This window comes from Aristolochia californica, unplaced genomic scaffold (genome assembly GCF_029961685.1).
Source record: "Aristolochia californica isolate CCGP_79_NKW_82.1479 unplaced genomic scaffold, dmAriCali1.0.hap1 SCAF_6, whole genome shotgun sequence".
NCBI lineage: Eukaryota > Viridiplantae > Streptophyta > Magnoliopsida > Piperales > Aristolochiaceae > Aristolochia > Aristolochia californica.
This window is the reverse complement of record NW_027182257.1, coordinates 10537679-10546543: the sequence shown is the minus strand read 5'-3', so window position 1 is coordinate 10546543 and position 8865 is coordinate 10537679. Positions and strand designations below refer to the sequence as shown.

Sequence of the window (8865 nt, the reverse complement as noted above, 5' to 3'; positions counted from 1 at the left end):
CTTGGCTAGACAAAAAATCATATCTTTCTTAAAAAAGTGAGAATCAAATTATCCACCAAACATGATCTTTAGAATATCTTTCACAAATCAGCCACTTCCAAATATAAATAAGGAAACTTTTGTTATGAACACAATAACATTATTATTTTATTGTTTTTCTTTAATTTACTTTATTTTATTTCAGTTTAGGCCACATGGGTTTTTTTGGAATATTTTATTTATAGGGGTATTTTTGGAATATTTTATTTATAGGGGTATTTTTGTAATATTTTATATTAAACCCTAACAGGGTGAACCCTATTTAAGGGGTAAGAGTAATGAGAAAGAAAAACATTGAAGTATTAAGAATTAGGTTAAATCTAGCGTAAAGAGGCTTGAGATCCTCCTTGATCTCAAAGTTAGGGTTTCCTAAAAAACCCACGTATTCTCTCATCCTCCATTGATCTTCGTCTTTCCCATGTCTTCCTACTATCCCTACGGTAATTCCTGAAAGACCGTAACCCATGGTAGATCCCAGATCCTCCCAAAGAATCCTTGTGTCAGATCCGGGACCGTAACAACTGGTATCAGAGCAGGAACACAATGGGCTATTCATTTTCCCCAAAAGGATGGATTATTCTGGACGAGGTATACTATTTAATGGAAAAGGTATGCAAAGATATGGGAGAAATACATGCATTGTATGAATCTTCCATTGAAATTGCTGCAATTGAAGTTTCTACAATTAAGAGGGCTGCCACAGTCGACGCTGGCTCAGACAGGCAGGAGAAACAACAAATTAGAGACCTCTCTGTTTCTCCAGCGATGGCGACCTCCGAATTTTGGGATTCAAAAATTCCAAAAATTGAAGGGTATACAGCACACCCTTCATCGGACAATCCATAATGGGATTCGACGTCAAATCCTTTGCCAATGGACGCCATATGTCTTTTCGAACTGAAGACGCAGGGAAATCCAAAGCTGAACAGCGGGGAGGTAATACAAATCCGAACAGGGGAAATTCTGAAATCGTCGACACTGGACGATTTGGGGGTGACGCCTCCAAGGGCTGTTGTTCGCTAGCAAAGAAGGGGGCAACTCCGTCGGCTCTATTGGACAAATTTTGCTCCGCCTCGCCCTCGGCAATCCAACGGGGAACCACCATCAACGTTTTTAGGGGTAAGCTTCTAACATGGCCTCATTCAATATGTATAAACTATTTTTCCATGGGGGTGGATCTACCAGGGGCTGAGCAACAGCACCGTTGCTCGAATGTTTGGCCAGGAGGTTCTCTATTCCGTGAAGCAGAGAAGCAGTACCCAATTGAAGGTATTCGGGCTTGGGTGTATGTATTTCGAGAGGAAATTTTTCTGGGGATGCCGGGATTCATAGGAAAAATTTGATAGGGACTGCTGAAATTTTTTTTTGGGGGGGCTATATTTTGTTGTTGATGAGCACAGTCACTGTGCGTGTAAAATGCCTGGAATTTTCATGGATGGTAAAAATGAAGATGGGGTTGTACATGCAGTGAGCCCACCCTCAAGGAAAATTCTTCTGTAAATAAGTTGACAAAGAGTACTCTTAGTCCTCACAGCCCTCAAAGCAAGGCTATTAATCTTCCTGAAGAAGCTTGTGTAGATACCTCAATTGAACGGTTGTATGATATCGTCTGTGACATGCACACCTCTGCTGATGGGTCCCCATCAAGGCCAAGTTTTAGATGTGAGGGTGATGACTCTAGGATTGATTCTGAGTTATGACATCTTGTTGGTGGAGATAGGTGGGTGTTAGAGATAATGGAAGAGGAGTCAGAGAAAGAGGAGGCCGTTGAAAAGAATGCAGCTTCTAAAGAGGAAAATGGCTCTCCAAGTGCAAAGTCCGATCAAACCCACTCTTCTGGTCATAAGTCCATTTCTTTTGGACACTCAAGAGAACCATCTCAGCTGCAGTTGGATGCTGAGCCGTCAGTATAATCTGGTATAACAAGTAAAGGGTTCAATATAAAGCCTCCTACAGAGGTAAAGACTGATAAAAAGGTAAGAAAATTGAGTTTTAGTGCTGCTTCCAACAACAAAGAAAAGAATGTTACCTTAGGAGCATCAAAATTATACAATGGAATTGCGGATCCAGCTGAAGTAGCACTCAACAACCTAGATCTTGGACCTTTCCTACTCAAGCATGCAAGAGATTTGATCTCCTCAAGAGATAATCCACAGAAGGCTCTGAATTTTGCTCTTCGAGCAGCTAATATTCTGAAAAACGTGTTGATGGGAAACCAAGCTTAGAGCTGGTGATGTGCTTGCATGTGGTAGCAGCACTATACAACAGCTTGGGATAGTCTAGTCAGGCTATCCCCTATCTTGAGCACTCAATTGAAATTCCAAATTTGCATGAAGGTCAGGACATGAAGGTCAGGAGCATGCTCTTGCCAAATTTACTGGCCATATGCAATGGGGTGATACTCATGCAATGGTCGGCCAACTTGAAAATTTCATACAGTGTTACAAGATGGGCCTGAAAATCTAGAAGCAAGTATTGGGATAAAAGGATCTAATTGTGGGGGAGACTTGCCATTATGTTGTTGAGGCCCTCCAAGCACTTCAGTTTGATGTAATAGGCAATATGGCTTCCATAGAAAAGGATGTAACTACAAATATTGAAGAGATAACAAGTCCTGAAAATATGGGGAAGCACAACGCCATAAACTATAGCGTGTTGGCCACTAATGAAGCATCCATTACTTCAATAACTAACAAACAGAAAAAAAGTGGACAGGCCAGAGGCAGCTTCTGACCTTGTCGAAGGCAAAATGGCTGAAAGTACATCAGAAGTCCACCCAAACATTGGGATTGAAGTTCCTATTACAATGCAAAGTTTCTATTCAAGCAAGGGAGAATTAGAAGTAGATGTTGCTGAAAACAGTTGGTCTCCTATTGAGAAGGATTTATACATGAAAGGAATTGAGATAGTTGGAAGAAATAGTTACCTTATAGCTGGGAACTTACTACCTGGCTTGAAGAGCTGCATGGAGTTCTTCAGTTACATGTTTAATAATGCAGACACTGCTTCAAATAGAACTTCCACATTGCCTAGCTTAGCGTTGGACGACAAAGAAAAAAATGAACTAGAGTATATGGAACAGGAAATACCAACAAGAACAAGATTCTTCCGCAAAAAGGGTAGAACACGTATAATCACATACACTGGAAAGTCAGCTGATCATATGTCCATACGCAAAAGAATAGCCGATGGAAAACAATAGTCTTGTAAGCAGTTCACACCATGTGGCAGTCAATTGATGTGTGGAAAACAATGTCCATGTCTTCATAATGATACTTGCTACGTTAAATATTGTGGGTGTTCAAAGAGCTGCAACAACAGATTCAAAGGATGCCATTGTTCTAAGAGCCAATGCAGTAGTCAGCAGTGTCCATGCTTTGCAGCAGGATGGGAATGTAACCCTGGTGTTTGTAGGAACTGCTGGGTTAGTTGTGGAGGTGGTTAGCTCGGTGAGCCCCCGGCACGAGGGGATGGCTACCAATGTAGAAATATGAAGCGTCTCTTAAAGCAACAATAGAGAATTCTATTAGGAAAATCTGATGTTGCAGGATGGGGAGCCTTCATAAAGAATCCTATGAACAAAACTGATTATCTTGGAGCAATTGGAGGCAATCCAGCAGCATTGTCCTTCAATATTGTCACTGCTTGTGTCTTTGTCCCTACAGGGAAGACATTAGGGCTGTCATGCATAGGAGGCCACACCTTCTTTGAGATTCTGTTTGCCAGCTACAGGGATGCTATTGGTTTATGTGGGACATTTAGTGAAGTCACTTGCGGGTCGATGTTATGGTCCTGGGTTAAGTACTTATGTCTTCCACTCCTAACAGGCCAGTCTTTTGGGTAGTATTGGCTAGGTGCTTAACATTTGGTATCAGAGCGGGCTCCCACGTCGCGAGTTCGAGTCCCGGGGCTCACAAAGGCTGGATTAAAATTACTGGTAGGTTCGGAAGGGGCGACCTAGCGGAGGGGGCGACTTAGGAGAATTGCGAAGGGGCACTAGGAGTAAGCCGCCGCTAGAGTAGGCCACCGGGTTGGGCCAGTGTCGTTGCACCGTCGTGGTCGTCGGCTCACGAAGGTGGGGTGTGATGTTATGGTCCTGGGTTAAGTACTTATGTTTTATGTTATGGACTCCATAGCATCTCAAGTTATCCATAGGCATAGGAATTAAATTATGTCAATTTAATTTTCATGTAATTTAATTTCAGTTGGTTTACTTTGTTTGGTTTGGTTTACTTTGGATTGGTTTAGTTGTAATTTGGCGTGAACCACTTGACCTATGGGTCACCTTTGTAATTCCGTCCTCAACCCTATTTAGGGGGACGTCAAGGGAAGGAGAAATCAAGTATTAAGAAAATTAGATTAAACAAGTCAGATTCTCCCTCAGAGGTCTAGGTCGGATTCTCCCTCTCGAGGTCCAGGTTGAGCTTCCTTCAAAGCTCCTTGATTCTCTGTGATTTCCATCATTCCACATTCCAAAAACAAGAATTCTCTTCCAATGTCAAGAGCATCCATGGAGGGAAGAGAGGGAAGAGGAAAGAAGGGTGACTCGATCCATGGCAAGGGAAGAACCTAACATCTTGGTATCAGACAGGTCCACCCTTGGGGATTCCTCTTCCCCTGACGATTTGAGGCAATTAGTGGAAGATAACAGGCAGAGGACAGACCTTCAGGCTCAATCCCTGGAAGAGATGTGTCGGACAACAACTGACTTGCGTGAAGCCATAAAATCAATGGATGCTGCCATCCAAGCTCTCCTCCGGTGACAAGAGGACAATGGTACACGAGCACAACCACCGGCTGTCTACTCTCCACTGGCCGACCACATCAATTCCACCCACCACCTCCCCCACAACCACCAATGAGTCAACACCATCCCCATCTGGGGCCTGCCATTCAAGGACCAAATACAGTTCCCAGGTATTTAAAACTTGACTTTCCTACGTATGATGGGTCTAAGGACCCTTTGATTTGGTTAGCCAAGTGTGATCAATTATTTTATCATAAAAAAACACCAGCGGATGAAAAAGTTTATTTGGCCGCCTACCACATGCTCGATGAAGCGCTGCTATGGTACCACCAATTCTGAAATGACCAATTGGTTCAGGATTGGGCAACCTTTAGGCAATCTTGCATGATGAGATTTGGTCCTCCAGCTAGTAGCAATCCATTGGGTGAATTAATCAATTAAAAATAAACTGGATCACTAGAGGTATACCAAAAGACCTTCCAGGAGAGGTTAGCCCGAGCAAACCAGTTTGTCAGTCACACACAGTATGTTCATATTTTTACTGCGGGTTTGACAGAAACTCTGAGACTGGAAGTTGAATTACATGGTCCTACAGATTTTGACCCCGCTACGAATTTAGCCAGGGAAATTGAGCACAAGCAGCGTGTTCTAAAGGAGTCACTGGTTAGCACCAACCCCTTACTATGGACCTCCACGGTCTAGAGACAGTGCAGCCCCACGCCCAGACATCTCTAATTCAGCTCCACCTAGTCCTTACTTAAAAAAACTCACCAGATAGGAAATGGATCAGAGAAAGACCAAGGGCCTCTGTTTTAACTGTGATGAACAATATGTCATTGGACACCACTGCAAACGATTATTCAATATATGTCTATGGGAGGATGGAGACGACATACGACCTGAGGAGGAGATTGTGGAAATAGACCAAGAGGGTCCAGAGATTTCTCTTCATGCCATGACTGGTCTACGCAATTCAAGCACAATGTAGGTTAAAGCCCAGTTACATCATCTACAGTTATTGGCTTTAGTTGACTCGGGCAGTACAAATAATTTCATCAGTCAACCGACCGCAGAACAACTTGGGTTAGTAGTCCAACAACAAACTGGTCTTTCTGTATCTGTAGCCAATGGGGCTAAAATTACTAGTGTGGGCATATCTCCAGCCACACATTTTGATATTGAGGGACATGCATTTATTGCAGATTTCTGGTGATTCCACTGTTAGGATTCGATTTAATACTAGGAATTAAATGGCTACAATTGTTGGGGCCAATACTACGGGATTTCCAAGCTCTGACCATGTCTTTTACAGAGGACCAACATTAGATTATATTGCATGGCACACAAGCACCAGTGCCCTGCACACTACAGGTTGTCCAGGTCCAGTCCATGGCCAACTGTAAGTTATCTCACTTACTTACAGAATTTGAGGATATCTTTCAGGACCCTACTGCTTTACCGCCAATTAGACACTGTGATCACCATATCTGTTTGAAAATGGGTACAGATCCTATAGTGGTGCGTCTGTATCGTTACCCCCACTTATAGAAGGATGAGATTGAAAGGCAGTGCCAGAAGATGCTAGCATAGGGTATTATTCAGCCAGCAGGTCTCCTTTTTCCTCACCGGTATTACTGGTCCGCAAGCATGGTAAGTCATGGAGGTTTTGTGTAGATTATTGGCAACTCAATGCCCATACTATTAAAGATAAATTTCCCATCCTAGTGGTGGACGAGTTGCTAGATGAGCTACATGGAGCTACTATTTTTACTAAACTCGATTTGAAATCTGGTTATCATCAAATCCGAGTTCATCCATCGGATGTGGAGAAAACAGCGTTCCGCACGCATCACGGCCATTTCAAGTTCCTCGTAATGCCATTTGGTCTCTCAAATGCGCCTTCCACCTTCCAGGCCCTCATGAATGAGGTATTTTCCTCTCTCTTGAGAAAATACGTATTGGTATTTTTTGACGATACTTTGGTCTATAGCAACAGTTGGGAAGAGCATCTTCAGCACCTTCACCAGGTATTTTCTCTTATCCGTTCACATCATTTGGTTTTAAATCGCTCCAAATGTTCTATGGGCACGTCAGAAGTGGCATACTTGGGTCACGTTATTTCAGCAGTAGGGGTGAAAGTAGACCAGAGTAAGATACAGGCGGTTACAAATTGGCCTACTCCTACATCCATTACAGCCTTAAGGACATTTTGTGGCCTAGCTGGGTATTATAGAAAATTTATTCGTAGCTATGGCCAAATTGCAGCTCCGCTCAACAACCACCTCAAGAAAAATGCCTTTACCTGGTCAGAGACAGCGGCTCATTCCTTTCAGCACTTGAAAGAGGCCTTATCATCCACCCTAGTTTTACAGCTACCCGACTTTGAGGAGTCTTTTGTAGTGGAATGTGATGCTTCGGGGGACGGCATTGGTGCAGTGTTACACCAACAGGGCCACCCGATTGCTTATTTTAGTCTCCAACTTGGACAACATCACCACAAGTTAGCAGCTTATGAGAGGGAATTGATCGGATTGGCGAAAGCTATACAGCATTGGCGTCCTTATCTATGGGGATGTTCATTTTTTATTCGCACTGATCATTGCTGCCTCAAGTATCTGCTTGAGCAGTGCCTCACTACCTCACCACAGCAGCATTGGTTAAGTAAACTTATGGGGTTTGACTTTACTGTCGAATATAAACAGGGGAGTTTGAATGTAGGGGCTGATGCATTATCTCGCCGAGACATTCCAGAGCCGCAATTACATGGCATCAGTCAGCCCAGAGCTTTCTTGTTGGATTCTATACGGGAAGAGGCACAACAATACCTAGAAATTATATCTTTATGTCATGACATCCAGTAGGGGACAACGGCAAACAATTGGAGGGTTAAGGACAATCTAGTCCTCTACAAAAATAGAATTTTTCTACACCACACATCCCCTCTGATTCACAACATTTTAGCCTCCTTCCATGATAGTACACATGAGGGCCGACAAAAAACATATTTCCGGATCAGTAGGGAGTTTTATTGGAGGGGCATGAAGCGCAGTATAGCCAATTATGTGGCGGCTTGTCAGACTTGTCAATGGAATAAAGCTGAAACATTAAGTCCAGCTGGGTTGTTCCAACCACTTTAGCTACCGTCACAGGTCTGGTCTGATATTTCTATGGACTTCATAGATGGATTTCCCTTTTCGTCGGGCAAATCCGTTATCTTTGTAGTAGTGGATCATTTCTCAAAATATGGGCACTTCATCCCACTGGTGCATCCTTACACTGCAGCTCAGGTCACTCAACTCTTTATGGATAACATTGTCCGCTTACATGGGATGCCTAATTCCATTACCAGTGATAGGGATGCAATCTTTACAAGTACCTTCTAAAAAGAACTCTTCCAGCTGTAGGGCACAACGTTAGCCTTCTCTTCAGCCTACCATCCGTAGACTGATGGTCAAACAGAGGTCATCAACAGAACAATTGAAATGTATCTTCGCTGTTTTGTGGAGGAGTACCTAAGAGGTGGATTAAGTGGCTCGCCTGGGCTGAATTTTGTTACAACACCTCCTACCACAGTGCACTCGGCACTACTGCATTCAAAGTGGAATATGGTAGAGAACCGCCCAGCCTTTTATCATATGAACCAGGGGCCTCTAAAGTCGCCATTTTCGACCAAGCATTAGCCGAAAGAGACACCTTCATCACTGAGGTACAAACTCATCTCCATGAGGCACAACATTCTATGAAAGTGTATTATGACAAGAAGCACCGGGAAGTCTTCTTTTCTCTAGGAGATTATGTTAGGTTGCGTCTCCAACAGTATAGGTAGTTGTCGCTGACAGCCTCCAAACGCCACAAGCTCTCTCCGAAATATTATGGTCCCTTTTAGGTTATGGATCGCATTGGTACAGTGGCCTACCGATTGCAGCTTCTGCCAGAGGCCAAAATTCACAACGTGTTTAATGTCTCACAACTGAAGACCTTCCAAGGTGATTCACCTTTGCTGCACACAGTGCTGCCCCCACTACATGAGGGACGTGTCCTTTCTACTCAGGCATAGGTATTACAGGCTTGCCGCATTC

At 43.4% G+C, this 8865-nt stretch overlaps 1 pseudogene; it reads left to right on the top strand.

Annotated features, from left to right (window-relative positions):
* Positions 1 to 884: 884 nt before the first annotated feature.
* Positions 885 to 2772, top strand: LOC137935245 (protein KINESIN LIGHT CHAIN-RELATED 2-like; annotated as a pseudogene).
* The last annotated feature ends 6093 nt before the right edge of the window (positions 2773 to 8865 follow it).